Raw genomic sequence first — 22,377 nt, 5'->3', positions numbered from 1 at the left:
ACACACACACACAAAAAAAAAAAACATCAAAAATGTATGTTTGTGTCTATTTGAATGAGATGTCTCTCATAGCTTAAGGCACTTGAGTAGTTAGTCTCAAGTTGGCGACTATCTGGGAAGGTTTAGGAAGTATGACCTCACTGGAGGAGGTATGTCACTGGGTGTAGGTTTTGAGGTTTCCAGTCTCTCATTCTTATGAATTCTCTCTCTGTTTCTCCATTATGGTTCAAGAAATGATCATTCATCTGTTCCTGCCACCTTGTCTTGTCTACCTCCTGCTGCCATGTTTCCCACATGCCTTTGGAACTTTGAACCCCAATTAAATGCTTTCTTCTGTATATTACCTTGACCGCGGTCTTTTATCACAGCAAAAGTAGTGTAACTAATGCATTAAAAAAATTCTAATCCATTGTTATTGATTTATTCAAGTATTTATGATATTAATAAAATAGACAAAAGAATAGTCTAATTTTATAAGATGTGATAAAAATGGACTGAATATTTAAATTACTCTTTAAAAAACATGAGAATGATATAAAACACAAAATATCAACATAAATTAAATTGTTTTCCAAGGATGATTAATTTCAAAATTTTATTAACTAAAGAGAGATGATAATCTGGAAATACAATTCTGAACTTTTCACTACTCAAATGAATTATTTCTAATACTTTGATGCTATTTGTGATTGTTGACAGTTTAATGAATACTTCTACAATAATAATACTTCTGATGACATATGCTTATACTATCTTTACTGTATTATATAAAGATAGAAATATTGAAATATATAATTTAAAAATTTGAAATACTAGTATTAAACACTATATATGGTTCATAGAATATTTTCTGTAGGAATTCCATGTCTTTTCATGTGAGATTTTCTTCATTTCAACTCACCAAGAGAGAAGGTTTGTAGACAAGATTCTGAAAGCTAGCACTTCACTTAGGAATTGTTTTCAGGATCCTTTTTATAAGGAAGAAAAGGGACCCAGGAAGAAAGTAGTGTTGTTAATCAAATAATTTACAATGAAGGTATTTGGACTTTATCTTTTTGGAAATCTCAGAGATAATATTCAATATGGACTTCAAGTGATCTCATTTAAGAGAACAGTAAGCTATCTTCAGTTTATCTGTGAGGATAAATTCTGTTAAAAATAAAATGCTGATGCTGATTATTGGAAATCAAGTTAGAGTTCAGTGAAATGCTAAAAACAGGTCAATGAGAAGGGAGATGATATTCTTTTTCATATTCTACATGAAATTTTACCTTCTTCAAATTTATGAGCATGTTTATTTTTTAGCTCTTTGTCATTTTGAGTTTTAATTATGTATCTTTATTGTTTACATACTCTTCCTGGAAGAGAAGCTATAATACCAAATATTATAGAAACTTGTCTTTTTTCTGTTCTATCTTCAAATTAGAAAGCTGTTTGCCACTTATTAAATTTCCTATAAATATTACTTTAATTAACTAACAGAGGATTTGTTGTAATTGCAAGTTCTGACTAAGTTGACAATAGATCTGAAGGAACACATACCGTAAAAAAATGAAGAACAAATATGCTTTTGTGATGAATCAAACTCCATAATTTCATCTGGCTCTTTCACTAATCAAGAAAAATTAATGAGAACTTCCCCTCTTATAACTTAGTTAAAACACTTGACTTGATCCTGAAATCCTTCAGTAAAAGAATTCAATCATATGAAAAAACCTAAAAGCTAGATAAATGATTGTTCATTAATTTGCCAATTACCACAATTAAAATTTAATTTATTCTTGCAAAATTTCATAGATGCATTAAATGTATCAAGATCATATCTACTCTCATTCCTATCTTTCTTTTTATCACAAGCAATCTGCCGTCATATCTTTCTTCGAATTTCATGTCTTCCTTTTATAATTTTTATACATTTTTAACCTATTAAGTTTAATTTGTGCTTACTGTATGCACATGGGGATAGGGTCATTCATAGGGGTATATAGAGTCTACAACTAGTAGCCATGCCCCCTAAAGAATAATGATTATCTCTCCCCCAGCAGCCACCAACAACCAATAGCTCCCAGAAACATGTTGGTATCTCAGGGACACATGTATAATTCATGCTGAAAGATTTATCTGGCTTGATCTTATTCAGATCTTATGCTAGTATCTAAGGTTGCTGTGAGTTTATATGTTAACTAGCTATATCATGTCTAGAGGGTAGACTTTTTATCCCTCCTTCCCATTGTCTATGTCTTACAACTTCTTTGTGCTCTCTTATTAAATGTTCCCTAAACCTTTAGAGCAGCAATATTGGTGTCTCATCTATGGCTAAGCATTTACAACCACTTATTTTCAGTATATTGAAGAGTAATGCATCATTTCATCAACAAGTGCAGGAGGTCCTTCTGTATTTGTGTTGCTTTCATTGGTTATTAAAGAAACTGCCTTGGCCTAGTTAATAGGGCGGAACACAGGTAGGCCGGAAAGACAGAATTCTGACTTCCTTGCTCATGTTCTCCCTCCGTCTGCTCTTCAACTGGACCTTGGGAGCTCAGTCCAGTGGTACGAAGTGGGTCTCTGTCTCTATCTCCATCCATCACTGGATGAAGGTTCTATGGTGATATTCAAGATATTAATCAGTGTGACAATGACCCTACCCTCCCCAAACAAGTAAATAAATACATTTTTAACCTATTGTATTTTTGCAGCTAACTTTCTTGGTTGTCACAAACAACTTGAAAATACAGAATAAGGGAAGAATAAAATTGTTCATAGTGATCTAAATCTTTTCATTTTTATGTGATAAATCCAATTCTGTAATAGTCCATCTCAGGAAAATGTGTGTTCAGGAATTACTAGAACTAAGTTCTAGAAAAAAAAAAAAAAAACTATGAGAATTTTTCTGACCATGGCAGGACTTTCCTGACATCTGTGCTGCTTCTTCTTTCAAGTGGACTTTTTTCACAAAAGGACAACATGGTAATCAGTAACTTCACATTTGTATTACTGTGGTTCAGGAGACACAATGGAAATAGAACTTTCACATTCTAGTAATTTCAGTAGACATTGCATTTTTGGTTCTGAGTAGCAGATCCTTAATAATGTAGTCATTATTGGTACAATCATTGTACATAAATATTGAATATATTTATTGAATGAACCTGGTCTATGTGAAATATATCTCACATCTGGAAAGGCAAAGTAATTTATCCCCACTAAAATGCAATAAATAAAATTGAAACTAGTGGGTGAAATTGTGTAGACACTGAACTATATAATAATCACTGTTCAATATGCATTAAAAGTAATAAAAAATGTAATACTTTCTAAAATACTGTAAGATGAGGAATTATAATTCTATAGAGTTGGGAATATCATCATGGAACTGTTAATGATTACAGTTGCATAGTTGCAAAGAGATAAAACAAAACTTTGAACACAGTATAAAAAAATCTGACATTCATAAAATGGTTACTATAATAGGGTGAACACTATTATATCAATTAAAGAGAAGAGTAACAGAAGAAATTTATTTTTATCCAGTGATGAAGATGAATTAAAATGATTTATTCTATTTATGTGTCTCTGTGTATGTGCACATTCGCTCAGATTTTACAGAGGCACGAGAAGGTATCAGATTCTAATGTGGGTTCTTGAAATCAAACTTGTGTCTTCTGCAAGATCAGCTAGTACTATTAATTGTTGAGCCATATCTCTAGACTCCAGAAATATATTTTAGGTGTTACTAGTAAATTATTTGTGTAAACGGTAGTTTCTCTTTCCCATCCCATCGCTGTTTTTTTTTTTTCTAAACAAACACTCTGAGGCTTAACAGTAATTGCAAACTGCTCGGCCTTATTACAGCTAAGGCTTATTACTGTCTCTTTACTTCTAAATTATCCCATTTCTATTAATTATGTTTTGCCACATGTCTCATGACTTTACATGTGCTATAATACATCTTGCTCCTCTGGAAACTGGCTGATATCTCTCCTGGCTCTGCCTGTCTTTCTCCCTGTATTTAGTTTGGTTTTCCTGCCTAGCTATATTCTGCCTCACTGTAGTCCAAAGCATTTTTTTTTATTATCAACCAATGAGAACAGCATATATTCATATGTAGAGAAGGGGTATCCCACAGCATATTTGTTTAAAAAAGATTTTTGTATGTGCTTTCACTATCCATACCTTTTTATGAAAACTGTTTCCTGAAGTCAAATTCCTTTCATATTATTAGAAAAATCTTAATTTGTCTATTTCCATATTCAACGTTTACTACTCACATAATATTGTATTTTAATGAAGGAGTTTTCATTGATTTCTCTTTTCATCGTACAATGTAATGAAAAGTGAATAGCAAAAATTTTGTCTAGGTCCATGTACAGATTCTTTTCAGGGAAAAATGGTCATTTGATTCATTTATTTATATGTATTTATTTGTTAAGCTCTATTGTTTTGTTATTCTATACCGGTGTGTATGTTTATCTCAAGAATTCTTTCCCTGATAAATAAAGATTCCCAGAATTTTACATTGGAGAATGGTCTTATCTTCTGTTTTCTTGTAATTATTATTAATCAGAAACAGGAAATCCAGCAAAATGAGATTTATTATTTTAGAAAACAAAGCTACAGAATGAGAATTTTAGCACAGCTTCCTGAATACTTCAAACCATATCATTTCTCACCCCACTGAAAAAAATCTGACACAACCAAGTCTAATTTATGGTTGTTCTTCATAATTTCCTTGATTTATTGCTTATAGAACTTTCTCTTAGTCTCACAGAGAAAAGTTCTTTGGCATACAGACAAGTATTTGACAAATTTAAAAAATTCTCGAGATCCAAATACCGCATGTACACACCTATAACCAGACAATGTGCAGGCAGCAATAGACTTTGGAGGACTAAATCTTTTTTAATTTATAATTTAAAATAACCAATCTTTTCTCATTTTATATACTATTCACAGTTCCCACTCCTGCCCCTCATCGCACTCTCTTTACCTTCTGCCCCACCTCACCCTACCGACCCCCATCTTCTCCTCAGAGAGGATAAGGCTTCCATAGGGAGTCAACAACGTCAGCATAATGCTTTGAGGCAGGACCAAGGCCCTCCCCACTATATCTAGGATGAGCAATGTATCCCTTCAAAGAGAATGGGCTCCAAGAAGTTAATTCAACCCTGTAGGGATAAACACTGGTCCCACTGCCAGTTGTACCCCAGACTGCCCCAGCCATTCAACTGTCACTCATATTCAGAGGGCCCAGTTTGGTCCTATGCTGGTTCCTCCAGCTGTCAGTCAAGAGTCAATGAGGCTCCCTTAGCTAGAAGAGTTGTTTCATTGGGTATCCCCATCACGGTTTTGACTCCTTTGCTTATATTATCACTCTTCCCTCTCTCTGACTGAACTTTGGGTGCTCAGCCCATGTTTCCCTGTGGATCTCTGCATCTGCTTTCTCCAGTTGCTGAATGAATGTACTATGATAACAATTAAGGTAGTTATCAATCTGATTACAGGGGAAGGCCAGTTCAGGTACCTTCTACGCTACTGCTTAGGATCTTAGCAGAGGTCATCTTTGGGAATCCTGGAAATTTCCCTGGTGCCAGTTTACTTGCTAACCCCATGTTGGCTCCATAAATCAAGATACCACTTTCTTTGCTCCCCCTCTCTGTCCTTCCACCGTCTCAACCATAACATTATCTCATGTTCTCCTCTTGTTTCTTTTTCTCTTCCCTTCTTTCCTTTTGTTCTCCCTCCTTCCTCCACACCCATACTCCCAATATTCTCCATAGGTCTTGTCTATTTCCCATTCCTAGGGGGATCCAAGTATGTTTCTCTTAGGGTTCTCCTTGATACCTAGTTTTCCAGGGGTCATGCACTGTAGGCTGGTTATCCTTTGCTTTAAGTCTAACATATCCACTTATGAGTGAGTACATACTGTTTGTCTTTCTAAGTCTGGGTTACTTCACTGAGGATTATGTTTTTTTTTTTTCGAGTTTCATCTCTTTGCATGAAAATTTCAAGACATCACTTTTTTTCTGATTAGTACTCTATTGTGTGGATGTATGACATTTTCTTATCCATTCTTTAACTAAGAGGCTTCTAAGTTGTTTCCACATTCTGGCTTTTACAAATGATACTGGCATAAACATAGATGAGCAAATGTTCTTTTAGTATGATTGAGAATCCTTTGGGTATATGACCAAGAGTGGTATTGCGGGTCTTGAAGTAGGCTGATTCCCAATTTTCTGAGAAAACAACATACTGATTTCTAAAGCAGCTTTACAAGTTTGCATTCCCACCAACAATAGAGGAATGTTCACCTTTCTCTGCATCCTGTCCAGCATAAGCTATCATCAGTGTTTTTTTATCTTAACCATTCTGATTGGTGTAAGATGGTATTTCAGAGTCACTTAGATTTGCATTCCTCTGATGGCTAAGGATGTTGAGCAATTCCTTAAGTATCTTGCAGCTATTTGAGATTTTTCTGTTGAGAATTCTCTGTTTAGATCTGTACCCCATTTATAATTAGATTATTTGGTATTTTGTTGTCTAGTTTCTTGAGTTCTTTATATATTTTTTTGAGATCAGTCCTTTGTCTGATGTGGGGTTGGTGAATATCTTTTCCATTCAGTGAGCTAGCATTTTGTCTTACTGACATTTCCTTTGCCTTATAAAAGCTTCTCAGTTTCTGGAGGTTCCATTTATTGATTTTGGCTCTCAATGTCTATGCTACTAGTTTTAGATTTAGAAAGTTGTCTCCTGTGCCAACGTGTTCAAGGTTATGTCCCAATTTACCTTCTATGATTTTTAGTGTGGTTGAATTTATATTGAGGTCTTTGATCCATTTGGACTTGAGTTATGTGGATGAGGATAGATATGGATTTATTTGCATTCTTTGAAATGTTGATATCCAGTCATGCCAGTACCATTTGTTGAAGATGCTTTTTTTCAGGTGTAAAATTTTTGCTTCTTTGTCAAAAATCAGGTGTTAATAGGTGTATGGATTAATATCAGGGTCTTTGAATCGATTCCATTGGTCCACCTTTCTGTTTTTATGCCAATACCAAGATACTTTCATTACTGTGGCTTTATAATAGAGCTTTATGTCAGGAATGGTGATGCTTCTGAAAGTTCCTTTATTGTACAGGAATGTTTTAGCTATCCTGAATTTTTTGTGTGTGTTTTCATATGAACTTGAGTATTGTTTTTCTAAGGTCTGTGAAGAATTGGGTTGGAATTTTGAATGTATAGATTGCCTTTGGTAGCATTGCCATTTTTATTATGTTGACCCCACCTATCTAAGAATATGAGAGATCTTTCTATTTTCTGATATATTCTACAGTTTCTTTAGTCAAAGACTTATACTTTTTGTCATAAAGTTCTTTCACTTCTTTGATTAGTGTTGCTCAAAGACATTTTATGTTATTTGTGGCTATTGAAATGATGATGTTTCTCTGATTTCTTTCTCATCCCATTTATCATTTGTATATAGGAGGGTGAGTGATTTTTTTAGTTAATCTTGTATTCTGTCAAATTACTGAAGTTGTATTTTTGGTGTAGAAGTTTTCTGGCAGAGTTTTTTCTCATTTATATATACTATCCTATTATCTGAAAATAGCAAATGTTTTATTTTTTCTATCCAATTTGTATACCTTTGATCTTTTGTTCTCTTATTGCTGTAACTAAAACTTCGAGTACTATGTTGAGTAGATATGGAGAGAGTGGATAGCCTTGTCTTGCTCCTGATTTTAGTGGAATCTCTTTGAGTTTCTCTCCGTTTAATTTGATGTTGGTTTTCAGCTTGCTGTATATTGCTTTTATTATATTTAGACACATTCATTGTTTCCTTGACCTCCCCAACTCCTTCATGATGAAGGGGTGTTGGATTTTGTGAAATGGTTTTTCAGGATCTAATGAGATGATCATATGGTCTTTTCTTTCAGTTTATTTATATGATTACATTGATATATTTTTGTATGTAAAACTATTCCTGCATCTTTGGGAAAAAACCAACTTGATCATGGTGGATGATTTTTTGATGTGTTTTTGGGTTCAGTTGTACAGTTTTTTACTGAGTATTTTTGCATCAATATCCATGAAGGAGATTGGTCTATAATTCTCTTTCTTGTTTGAGTCTTTGTGTGGTTTGGGTATCAGGGTAACTGAAGCCTCATAAAAAGAGTTTGGCAATTTTCCTTGTGTTTCTATTGCGTGTCACATTTTCAGGAATAAAGGTATTATCTCTTCTTTGAAGTTCTGATAGAATTCTTCACTAAAACCATCTAGCCCTGGGCATTTTTTTTTGTTGGAATACTTTTATAACTGCTTCTACTTCCTTTGTGGTTAAAGATCTATTTAAAATGTTCATCTGGTGTTGATTTAATTTTAGTATGTGTTGCTGATCCAGAAAATTGTCCATATCATTTAGATTTTCCAATTTTGTGGAATATAAGTTTTTGAAGCATGACCTAATATCTGGATTTTCTCAGTGTCTGTTGTTATGTCCCCATTTTTATTTCTGATTCTGTTAATTTGGATGTTTTTTTTCTATCTTTCGATTAGTTTCAGCAAGGGTTCGTCTATCTTGTTGATGTCTCCAAAGTACCAGCTCTTTATTTCTTTGATTCTTTGTATTGTTTTCTTTGTTTCTATTTTATTGATTTTGATCCTCAATTTGATTATTTCCTGTCTTCCATTCCTCCTGGGTGAATCTGCTTCTCTTTTTCAAAGAGCTTTCAGATGTGCTGTAATGTCGCTAGTGTAAGATTTCTACACTTTTTTTATGTAGGCACTTAGTGCTATGAAATTTCTTCTTAGCTCTGCTTTTATGTGTCCCATATGTTTGGGTATGTTGTGCACACATTTTCATTGAATTCTAGGAAGTCTTTAATGCCATTCTTTATTTTTTCCATGACCCAGGGCTGATTTAATTAAACACTGTTCATTTTCCATGAATTTGTAGGCTTTTGGCAATTGGTGTTGTTGGTAAATTTTAACTTTAAGCCACGGTGATCCGATAAAATACAGGGAATTATTCTAATTTTTTTGTATCTCTTAAGGTATGCTTTGTTACTGAGTATGTATGTGTTCAATTTTAGAGAAGGTTATATGATGTGCTGAGAATAATGTATATTCTTTTGTGTTTGGGTGGAATGTTCTATAGATGTCCATTTGATTCATGACATCTGCTAGCTATCTTATTTCTGTTAAGATTCTATCTGGCTGACCAGTTCATTGGTGAGAGTAGGATGTTGACACCTCCCACTATTAGTGTGTGGGCTTGATTTGCAATTTGTGGTTTAGTAATGTTTCTTTTACATATGAGGTTGTTCCTGTTTTTGGGGCATAGATGTTCAGGATTGATACTTCATCTTGATGAATTTTATCTTTGATGAGTATGAAGTATCCTTCTACAGCCCCTTTGATTGTTCTCAGTTTGAAGTCTGTTTTTGTTAGATATTAGGATATCTACACTCACTTTTTTCTTAGGTCCATTTGATAGGGAAATCTTTTCCCAACCCTTTACTCTGAGGTTATGTCTGTCCTTGATATTGACGTATATTTCTTTTTTGTTTTTATTGATTTTTTATTGAGTTCTACATTTTTCTCTCCTCCCCTCCCTGCCTCTCCCCTCTGCTTCACCCTTCCCCCAAGATCCCCATGCTTCCACTTTACTCAGGAGAACTTGTCTTGATGTGTGTTTCTTGTATGCAGCAGGATGGATCCTGTTTTTACGTCCATTCTGTTAGCGTGTATCTTTTTATAGGTGAATTGAGTTCACTGATATTAAGTAATATTGTGACACACAGTCTCGCAAGCCGGACAAGGAGCTGGATATTGAAACACAGAGACACACAGAGACAGAGAGAGACACAGATTATCCTTGATACAGGAATGCTCCAAGAATGCTCCCTAATTGTGTTCAGGGGCAGCTTCTATAGGGATAGCCATGCCCTAGCCAAATGCACCAGAAAACATTCCCCTGCCATCATGAACTCCTGAGGGTCTCATGCTCAGAGCAGCTGTAGGCACTCAGATCAGGGGAAAACAGGTGCTTACAATAAATTCAGTTCACAGCTCTCAACAAAATATTAATGACCAGTGATTTTTAATTTCTGGGTATTTTTTTTTGGTGGTAGTAATTGTGACTCCCTTCTTTGGGGTTTTCTTGTTATGAGGTTATCTTTTGCCTGTTTATTTGTGGGTGCAGCTAGCTTCCTTGGGTTGGAGTTTTCCTTCTATTTTCCATCTAGTTTCTTCTGCATGGCTTGATTTGTAGATAGATATTGCTTAAATCTGGTTTTGCCATAGAATATCTTGTTTTCTCCTTCAATGATGATCGAAAGCTTTGTAGAATATAGTAGTCTGGGCATGTATCTGTGTTCTTCTAGTATCTGCAGCAATCTGTCCAGGACTTTTAGGCTTTCATGGTTTCCATTTCAAAGTTGGGTGTAATCTGAAAGGTCTGGCTTTATATGTTACTCGACCTTTTTCTTTTGCAGCTTTTAGTATTCTTTCCTAATTCTGTATGTTTAGTGTTTTGATTATTATATGGTGAAGGATTTGTTTTTGTTTTTTGGTTTTTGTTTTTTTTTTTGTTTTTTTCTGGTCCAGTTTGGTGTTCTGTAAGCTTCTTATGCCTTCATAGGTCTAACTTTCTTTAGGTTGGGAAAGTTGAACATATTTTCAGTCCCCTTGAGCAGGAATTCTCTGTCTTCTATTCCTATTACTCTTAGGTTTGGTCTTTTCATGGTGTCCCAGATTTCCTGAATATTTTGTGTTAAGAATTTGGTGGTTTTAACATTTTTGACTGATGAATCTATTTCCTCTATCATATATTCAGTGCCTGAGAATGTCTCTTCCATCTCTTGTACTCTATTGGTTATGCTTACATCTGTAGTTACTATTCATTTACCCAGATTTTCCATTTCCATAATGGTTTGTGTTTTCTTTATTGTCTCTCTTCCAGCTTTCAAGTCTTGAACTGTTTGAATTGTTTGTTTCACCCATTTGCTTTTTCTTGGTTTTGTTGGCTTTCTTTAAGAGAGTTGTTGATTTTTTCTATTTTTCTCTTTCCCTCCATTTCTCTAAAGAAGTTTTTCATTTATACTTTAAAGGTCTTTATAATCTTCATAAAGCTATATTTAAGGTCATTTTCCTCTGCTTCTTCTGGGTTAGGATGTTCAGGATTTCCTGTTGTATGACTACTTGATTTTAGTGTTTCCATCCTGCATTTTAGGTTGTTGAATGTATTTTTGCATTAGTGCTGACCCTTCTCTTCCTCCAATTTGGGCTGACAGTGTCTTTGCCTCTTTGTCCAATCCTTGTAGTTTTTGTCTGTGTTTCAGTGATTGTCTTTTGAACAGGTCATTGCAGTTTCTGTCTGTGTCTTAGGGAGCTGAACTTGGTCTGTTCTGTGTAGTCACTGTTTGTGCCTCAGACAGCCACTGAGGTTGGAAAAAATGGGTGGCCTTGGGGGTTTAGTGGGACTTATAGATTGCAGGTTAAAATCAATATGGGTGCGTTGAAGCAGCTGGCCAGCTACTGGAGATGAGGCAGGTACCCAGGGTTTTGCAATGGGGCCTTGGATCTAGAGACTGGGCTTTCCAGTTGGGGAGCTGGTCAATCTCCTCTTGTTCTGCTCTGTGGAGTCACAGTTAGTGCTTCAGGAGTCCTCTGAGTTCATGGGGAATGGGTGGATTTGGAGGTGGAGTGTGACTGCTAAATCACATAGTCCAATGTATGGAGGGTGGGCTTGGAGTACCCTAACTGCAGGAGGCTTTCCTGCTGCCTGGCTAGTGAAGCTGAGGCACGTGAGCAGGGTACCAGGGTTTTATCCTCAGGTCTAGGGCCTAGAGACTGTTCTGTCCAGCTGGGGAGCTGATCACTCACTTCTTGGTCTGCTCTTTGCTGTTGCTATTTATGTTTCAGAGATCCTCTGAGGTCACAGAGGGTAGATGGGTTTGGGGATGGAATGGGACTTATGTTACATGGTTCTATTTATGGAGGGGTGGAGCAGCCTACCTGGTGGTTGCTTGCCTGCTGGACAGCTAGTGAATCTGAGGTATATAGGGAAAAGTCCTGTGTTGTAGGAGGCTGCTTGTTCATTCCCCTCTGCCCAGATCTGAAATAATCACTCAGAAACTATATTATTTGCTATACTGTTTAGCCAATAGCTTAAGCATATTCCCCTTATATCTTACTTTAACCCATTTCTATTAATCTATATACTGCCACGTGGTTGTGACTTACAGGCAAGTTTCTGTTATGTCTGTCCCTGGTGGTGGCTACATGGCTTCTCATTACTCTGCCTACTGTCTCCCAACATTCAGTTTAGTACCCCTCCCCCAACCGCCTAGTTCTACTCTGCCCAATCACAGGCCAAGGAAGCTTCTTTATTCATTAACCAACAAAAGCAACACATATATAGAAGGATTTTCCTCACCAGTCCTGGGGTTTGTCCTAGGGCTTAGGGCCTAGGGACTGGGTGTCCAATTGGGAAGCTGGTCACTCACTTCTTGAACTGCTCTGTGATTTAACAGTCTGTGCCTTTGGAGCACACAATCTTTAGTAGAATATTTTTATCAATCTCTTGACCATAGGAATCAGAGATCTATGGAGAAGAGGAAAACAATAGATTGAAGGAGTTTGAGGAATGAATGATTTCAAGAAAAAGATATTTTCTACACACAAGACTGATTTACATATGAACATACAGAGATCATCATAGTATACACATTCTCAAATGATTCAATGCATTGGTAAATATGAGCCTTCAGAGTGAAAACTAGACATGGTGATCAGCTATGGATAGTTCACAGATAAATGAGACACATTTTGGCATAATAAGTGTGATTTCTGACAAGCTTACTTCCAATATCAACCTAAATGGAGAGAAAGTCAAGCTATTTTCACAACATAAGGAACAACTCAAAGATTTTCACTCTCCATACCTAATCAATATAGCATTTTAATTCTTGATTACAGCAATAAGAGAAGACAACTGATGGAAATGAATGTGATACAAACAGAAGAGGAAGAAGCGAAAGTATCTTTATTTGCAGATGAAATGATTGCATACATGAATAACACCAAAACTCCACCATGATACTCCTACATCGGATAAACACTTTCAGCAAAGTAGCGGGACACCAAAAATCATTAGTCTTTTTATACATCTGTGACAAATGGAATTAAAAGAAATCATCGAAACAATACCTTTCACAATAGACTCAAAAATAATCTTAGTAACTCTATCTAAGCAAGTGAAATATTTCTATAATAAAACAGCTTTAAGACATTAAATAATGAAATTGAAGAGGATATCAAAGGATGGAAAGATTTCCAGTGCAAAAAGATCACTAAAATATTAGTATAGTAAAAGTGACCATCTTACTAAAAACATTCTACAGATTCAGTGTAATCCCCATCAGACATTCAACACAATTCTTCATGGATTCAGAAAGGATAATCTTCAGATTCATATGGAAATGCTATAATCCAAGAATAACTAAAATAGTCCTGAATAATAAAATAACTTATGGAGGTATCACTATCAGTAACCTGAAATTGTATGACAGAACTATAGTAAGGAAAACAGTACGATATCAGCATAAAAACAAATACCCTGATATTTGAAGAACCAGACATAAGTCAACACCTTTAGGGCCAAATGATTTTTAATAAAGTACTCAGAAATACACAGTGTAAAAGGGCAACATCTTCCATACACAGTGCTGTTCAAATTTGATGTCTGCCTGTAGAAGAATTCAAAAATATCCATAATTATACCTTGCACAAAATTTAACGCTAAAGGGATGAATGGTATCAATATAGGGTCAGTCACACTGAACCTGAAAGAAGATAAAGTGGGAACTAGTCTTGAACTCATTGACATATGAACAGACTTTCTGAACAGAAGAACAGAACAGACCCCAAAACAATTAATAAATTGGACCACATTAAATTGAAATGTTTATGTACGGCAAAGAACACACCATCATTGAGACAAAGCATCATACTACAGAATGGGAAAAGATTTTTAACAACAGTACATCTAACAGAAGATTAAGATCTAATATATATATATATAATGTTGCATAAAAATCTCAAAAGCTGTGCATCATTAAAACAACGCTAGTTTAAAATGTGGTACAGATCTAAACAGAGAATGATTAAAAAAGGAAACAAAATGGCTGAGAACCAAATAATATTCAATATCCTTAATACAGGGAAAGTTGAACTCAAAACTATTTCACGTTGTACCAGCCAAAATTTTCATGATCAATGAAACAAGTTTCAAAACATGCTGTCAATAATTTGGGAGTAATGAAACATCCATCCTTTGCTGGTTGAAATGTAAATTTGAGCAGTCACTGTAAAAACCATTATGGTGGGTTTTTTTTAGGAAGTTTGGAATAGATCTAACCCAGGAATCAGCTACACTTTTCATGGGCATAACCCCAAAAGATTCTACACTCTGCTACAGAAACAATCATTTCACAGTATTTTTTGCTTCTTCATTCATAATATCTAGAAATTGGAAATAGCCTAGATATACACCAATAGATAAATTGGTATAGAAAAAGGAAAAAAATTGGTAGATCTACACAATAAAATATTTCTCAGCTGCTAAAAAATGCAAAAATAGATGTTGAAAATCAATTTCACATTTAAATTTAAAGAACAAGAAAAATTATCCTGTGTGAGATAACATAGACCTAAAAAAGACAAATATATTATGTATTTTATTATGTATACTTGTTATATGTTAAGTCTTCAATACACAACCTACAATCCATGTAACCATAGAGTTTGGTCATATAGTAAAGGACAATGAAGAAAGAAAATATTTCCTTAGGAAAAGGAAATATAATTAGTAAAGGATGGATGAGAGCATAGGGAAAAGAATGTAAGTGTTAAATGGGAAGTGGGGATGAGAAGGGTAAGGGAGGGAGGATAGGGAGGAACAGTGAAAACTAAGGGCCATTTGTAGTGTCATATAAAAACCTAACATAGTGGAAGAATCTTAAAACATACAGATGTATGGAAGAAATACAAGGGAAATCATTAATAACAAAGAAACAAACCCCTAACTGGATATCTCTGATCACCAAATAAAACTTTCAGTTCTGGGATTCAGTGACATCTAATCATGGTATTAGCTAAAAGTTTCCTATGGACATCCTAAAACAAGGAAGACTACTGCTGAGGACAGTAGTTACTCTGTGCAAATGTTAAAACCCTAGATGCTAAAAACAAAGCCTACTTAACTTATTGAACTTGGAGATTGAGATGGTGCCTACTTATATCCTTCATCCCTACTGACTGGTGTTCATAGTACTAGAAATGTACTCTACATTGTACCAGAGAAGAAAAGGTAATCATGAATCCAGCTGCAAACCTGTCAATTACATTGATGACATGCCTCATAAGTATGATAGTTCAATACTGGTACAAAATTTGTGTGTGTAACTAACCACTCTCTGATTGGTCTTAAGGTCCAGTCCATGAGATTTAACTGACATCTGACTCTGCTTGGGTGGCCAAGAATCAGAGACTAGATAGGCCATAGACATAGAGGTAAATAAATGCTACTGTTCTCCTAAAGGAAGATATGCACAAAATTGGCTCCAATGACATTCTATACCCATTCATCTTCAGTAGGTTGGAACAAATACAAAAACTCATAACTGGATAATATGCCAAAAATGAGAGACTTTAAAGCACTTTGTGCTAAATGAGATGTCTCCATCAAATCCCTCCACTTATGGCTCAGGAAAATCTGTGAAATTGGAGAGAGAAAGACTACAAGAGTAAATGGGGATTGAAGACCCCAAGGAAACAAGGCCATCTAGACACAAGATGATTGTCACATATATGAAATCACATGAACTGTGGTGGATATGCAAAATCTTCATAGGTCTAAGCCAGCTAAGATCCCAGTGCTGAGAAGGAAATGATTACCAGTCCCCATTCCTAACCCAGAAGTTATATCCAATTGATAACTGTTCACCAAGGGAAAATTAGTTTCCTCCTATTGAGCTGCTCTGAGTGTACAAACCAAACTGAAGGGTTGGCCCAAACCCAGAAGTAGATGGACAACACAAAATAAATTCAATAGTAATTTAAAGGTTTATTTGCCTCATAATGATTTAAGCTAAATTATATATATATATATATATATATATATATATATATATATATATATATATATATATATATACACCTTACAGGTTTTTGTTCATAGACTAGGGCTTGTAATTTTGTGCTTTATGGGATTTCTGCTTGTTCAAATGTATATGTCTTTATGTGTTTTTGTGTTTTGTCTTTGGCTACTTTTCTGTTTAGTTTGCCCTATTCGGTTTTATTTCTGTTTATTTTACCTTATCATCATTATTATTTTTAGATGAATATTTTCTAATGAGAGAGATAAAGGACAGTTGTGGAGTTCAGAGGTTGGAAAGATAGAAATGATATTTGGGGGAGGAGAAGCCATAATCAGAATATATTATATGAAAAAATCTATTTAAAAATGTTTCTAAATATTAATATGCAGACAATAAAAAGAAAAAAACTATGAATGATATCTAGATTATTGTTAGAAGTATTAAATAATGAGAATGAGGTAGCTCTTTCTAAAAGAATTTGGGATGGAATGTATAAAGTTAAAGTGAATGATGGAAAAAGAAATATAGAGGGGGCACAGATAAGCTTGTTCTAAGAAACTTTATCAAGTGAAATAATAGGATAGTCATAAGTACAATGATGAGTGAGGTAAACTCTGTTGCACAATAATCTTTACACTATGTGAAGATGTTTCACTGTGATTGGTTTAACAAAGAGCTGAATGGCCAACAACTAGGCAAGAAGAGGTTAGTCAGGACTTCTGGGTACAGAGAGGTCTTGGAAAAGAAGAAAGGCAGGGTCATCAGTGGGGCACAGAGGGAGCATACCACCATACTGATTTCCAAAGTGGCTGTTCAAGTTTGTACTTCCACCAAAAGTGGAGAGTATTTCCCTTTTTCTACATCCTATCCATCATAGGCTGTCATAAGTGTTCTTGACCTTAGGTACTCTAGCAGGTGTGAAATGATATCTCAGAGTGGTTTTGATTGTCATTTCTCTGATGACTAAAGATGCTGACTAGTACCTTAAATTCTTTTTTGCCATTTTAGATCCTCCTATTGAGAATTCCTCATAAATGGATGTTAGATGTAAAGCAAAGGATAGTCAGGCAACAATCCATAGCCCCAGAGAATCTAGGTAGCAAGGAGGACACTAAGTTGAAAACATGGGTTTTCCTGGGAAGGAGGAAGAGATGAGATCTTCTGGATAATCTGGGTGCAGGGGTAAAGAGAAGGGGTTGTTAGAACATGAGGAATTGGTTTGGTCCAGTTGCGAATGAGATGGAAGGGGAGAGTAATATAAGATATCTTGATATAGGGGACCATTAGGGGGTTAGAGAAAATCTGGTGCCAGGGAACATCCTGGGAACCCACAAAGGTGACTCCAGCTAAGACTCATAGCAATTGTAGAGAGGGTTCCTGAAGTGGCCTTCCACTGCAATCACACTGGTGACTATCCTGATTGTCATGATAGAGTCTTCATTCTCTCATGGTGATAGTTATGTAGCCTGGACTTTTTTGGATCCCCTATCAGTGTGTCCAGGACTGGTCCGTGATGTATGAACTGGCTCTTTGGAACCTATTCCCTATAGTAGGATGCCTTGTTCAGTCTTGATGCAGTGGAAGAGGAGCTTGGTCCTCCCTCAACTTAATATATCATGTTATGTTGAGTTGTGACTCAAAATCTGAATCAAGATAGAGGAGGAATGGAAGGAAGGCAGGAGGTGGGAGAAGGAATGGGAGTAGAAGAAGAAACTTTGGTTCACATATAAAATAAAATAAAGAAAAAACTAAATTAAATAAATAAAATTTATTAGCTTCTTGGTAGCTTAAATAAGACGAAAGAAGTTATAAGCTGTATTCCCATGAAAAATACTAGAAAAGACATTACTTAAAATCATATTATGAGGGATATATATATATATATATATATATATATATATATATATATATCATATAAGTATGATGTGGGAGGTGATGTATGCTGTGAATACCATTGTTTAATGAGGAAGCTGCTTTTGGCCAATGACATAACAGAGTATAGCCAGGTGGAAAATCTGAACTGATATGTAGAGAGAGAAAAAGAAGTGTCAGGGAGAATCCATATACATGCCAGAGGAATCAAATGCCAGAATTTACCCAGTAAGCCACAGCCATGTGGCAATACACAAAATAATAGAAATGGGTTAATTTAAGATGTAAGAGCTATCTAGAAATTTGCACAAGCTAATAGGCCAACCAGAGATTAAATTAATACAATTCCTAGGTAGTTATTTGAGATCTAAGTGGCCAGGAATGAATGAGCAGCCTCCATCAACAGATTAGTGTTCTAACTAAATCCACTTAAAACCTGAAAGAGTTTGAGAAGGAATTCTAGACACAAAGAAAGAGTTTAACACAGTTTTTTGCTCTGTTTGCTGTCTTCAAGCAGAGATGTGGCTCCTTTAAGAGAGGCCATCTGATTCTGCATTAGCAGGAAAAAAATGCATGGTTTTGAAATGGTGACTTACTGGTTCCTGCTAGTTGCATGAACAGCTCTGGCTGTTTGAAGTGACTGCACACTTGAATGGTGTTTGTGGGCTCGCATGCTTGTATGCCCATTGGGGGTTAGGAGAAAAATAGCTGGAGCATGCACAGGCAGGAGAGCATGGCAGATTCCCACTACCATAAACAGAGATTTCTAGGCGGCACAGTGTAATGTATGCAAATTTAGCTTTTATTCAGATAAAATGTGTTTTGGGGCTGCACACCCAAAGTTGAGGTGAGGAGAATGGCTCCCATAAGAGCAGGCAGTGAACTACCTCCACCATATTGAAAGGCTGAGAGAAGTGGGCCAGCATCCAGGGCTTCTGAGAACAAGCTCTTTACCATTTTTAAAGCACTCCTGGTCAGAAAATTATTACAGATATGCAATATAAAGACATATTCAGTGTAAAAGACCTCAAAATGGGTCACTCTGTTGAATAAATGTGCACATGCTTGGGAAAGGTAAGAAATAGTTTTTAAAAAAGAAGTACATTGCTTAAAAATGTAAATTCTTTAAACAGACAAAGTACAGACAGTCATAGATTAAATGAGTAAAAAGAAATATAAGCCACATAAAGTAGGAATATACACAGAGAGTTTGAATTATATCTATTATTGTGTTTTCTTTGAAGTTTTTGAATGTGAGTGAGGTAAATACAGAGAGAGACACCTCATTGGACAAGCTGATAAGCTAAACTAACATATATATTTTAAAGGTATATTAACTTCAAAATTTGGGTCTAATGATGTTGCTTTGAAAAGAGATTCTTCTTTTGTTTTCACAGATGATGAGAATCTTTGGATTCCCTCCAGACTAATGTGGTTTTTTTGGACCAAGACCTCTTGAAAGGTCTCTGTAAACCCCTAAAGTTACTTCTCCCAACAAAAAGCAGAAAGCAGTTTGGAGATAACTATGCCCAAATTCCAAAATATTGTTTATAAATATTTGTTTACATTTAAAGGAGGATGTACTATAGAGATAAATACTTTGTATTGGTATGGATCCTGGTTTCATTAATACAAATTTTAGATAAATTTTGTTGTATGTATATTTTTGCTCTTGATTAAGCTATTATGCAGCTCATTTTTAAAATGTTATGTATAATTAAGAAGTACAGGATAATAGATCATAATCTACAATAGTCAAGATTGTAGTCATGTTAGTTTTCCTAGATATATAGAGATATATTTCAGTTAGATAATCTTCAAACCTTTCAAAGACCTATGAAATATAGCATTTAAAAATGATTTAAGAATTTAGACTTTTCTGGACAGTAAGAACATCTTCTTCTGGCAGTACCAATATACTTAAAGAGAATGATGGGAATTGAAGAGGCTCCTTATGGAGATTGTTAACCATTTGGGTAAGAAATTGCTCTTGCCTAGATTGCTTGATGTGATGCTATTCGAACTGGACAAGCAGCATAAAACTGAATGCTGAACTCACATAAAGGTGAAACAGTCATTTGGGGTTTCTCCTTCATAAAAGAGTCTGCCAGATATTCTGCAGGATATGAAAGAAAGTGACTGAAGAACTGCCAATATAGGTGGAACTGTCCTTGAAATCTTCTGCTTCGTGGAAAAGTCTGCCAGATACTATGGGCCTGTAGGCTAAATATGGGTGCCCCAATCTTGCAAAAGAATTTTGGGTGACTGCCTTGTAGTGAGATATGGCTGTCAATTCTAGAGTTTTGGAAGTTGCTTACAATGTATTTCCTGTTTACTTAGGTAACATTATATTCTTCTGGAGTTGTTGATGGAGTTCAAGAATAGATAGTTATAGTTTTCCTTAGTTATGATTAAATATAAAATAGTTATAAATATTATAAATATAACTATAATTCTTGTTTGATAACTGTTTTGTTGTATACAGTCTTGCTATGTTAATGTTAAAACCTTCATTTTTATTTGGAAAGAAAAGGAGAGATGATGTGGGAGGTGCTGTATGTGTTGAATGCCATTGTTTAATGAAGAAGCTGCTTTAGGACAATGGGTTAACAGAGTAAAGCCAGGCAGAAAATCCGAACAGAGATTTACACACACAGAGAGAAGGAAGGATCTGGGAGAAGCCACATAGCTGCTGGAGAACACAGATACCAGAATGTTAGATAGTAAGGGACAGCCAAGTGGCGATACACAGATTAATAGAAATGGATTAATTTAAGATGTAAAAGCTAGCTAGAAATATGCACAAGCTACTATGCCAAGCAGTGATTTAATTAATAAAAGTTAGGTGTAATTATTTCAGGCCTCAGTTGTCAGAAACAAAATGAGCAACCTCCGTCAACATATGTATATCATACATATATCTTTAATATATATATATATATGACATAAACAACCTATCAAAAATAACAGTGATAATTGTATGAAGTGAACATTTTCTTCACAATAATTATCTAACTCTTGTTAGGAAAAAAATCTGAGTTAGTTGTATCCTACTGAAATTCAAAACACAATTGAAAATATTTGCAGAAAGTTAACATAAGAACTAAGTATCATTTCATTGGTATTTTTATCCTAAATTTAAAATGTGCATATGAATAATCATATAAAATATTTGTGGAAATAAAAACATGGTGGAACAAAATTAGTGTGAGAGTAGACGTGGAACCATGGATGGGTAGGAAAACATGGATACTAGATGGCAATGAAAGTATGGCCATGAGAGGCTAGAGCTAATGGACCAATCAGCTTTATAACTTATAAAGACCTATGTGTGATTTTCTTTGGGGCTAAACAGTTGTGGGGACCTGGTGGGAGGAAAGAAACAGAAACCCAAACAAGCAGGCCTGACCCTCCATTGATGGAGGAAGGTCATTGGTTAACTAAAAAAGAAACTGCTTGGCCTGATAGGTTAGGACATAGGTGGGTGGAGTAAACAGAACAGAATGCTGGGAGGAAGAGGAAGTGAGGTAATACACCGTGCAGCTCTTTCCTCTCTGGAGCAGATGCAATGAAGCTCTGACCCAGAATGGATGTGGGCTAGAATCTCCCTGGTAAGTGCACCTCGTGGTGCTACACCCATTAATAGAAATGGGCCAAGCAGTGTTTGTATGAATACAGTTTGTGTGTCATTATTTTGGGGCATAAGCTAGCCAGGCGGCCAGGAGCTGGGTGGCAGGAACTCAGCCCGCAGTTCCTTTTAACACTGTATGTTACAGAATTGTGCCCAACATGGATAACTGCAGCCACAGAAAGCCTGAGAAAGCTTGGGAAAGACTAGAGTAAAGCATTTCGGTTTTCAGCCGTAGCAAGAAAAAAAGCTGAGCTGTTTTAAAATGCCATATTTCTGGGCCTTTCTGCCAGGGAAAACTGTGACTCTTTCAAGCAGGCGGTCTGGAATATGGAGCTATGGATTAATTGTTGCAGCTTGCTTCCTGGAAAGAAAATGCCATAGGAGCTTTTCAGTGTTGTTTACACACTGTTGCAACTTGCTTCTTGTCAAGGACCTTTAAACTCCATAGGAGCTTTTGAGTGTTGTTTATGCTTACTGGCAGGGACCTTAAAACACCATAGATTTGTGGCAAAAAAAAAATTCTCCATATTCCTTAGCAAATTAAAGACCCATGTTGTCAAAAAAAAGAGATATACAGTAAAGGAGATTCAAAGAGTAAAAATACCTCTAAATGATTACAGTGTGTTAAAAATATATACAGGCCGGGCGGTGGTGGCGCACGCCTTTAATCCCAGCACTCGGGAGGCAGAGGCAGGCGGATCTCTGTGAGTTTGAGAC

The sequence above is a fragment of the Microtus ochrogaster genome, unplaced genomic scaffold (assembly GCF_000317375.1).
Source record: "Microtus ochrogaster isolate Prairie Vole_2 unplaced genomic scaffold, MicOch1.0 UNK13, whole genome shotgun sequence".
NCBI lineage: Eukaryota > Metazoa > Chordata > Mammalia > Rodentia > Cricetidae > Microtus > Microtus ochrogaster.
The sequence above is the reverse complement of the archived record's forward strand: the minus strand, read 5'-3'. Positions refer to the sequence as shown.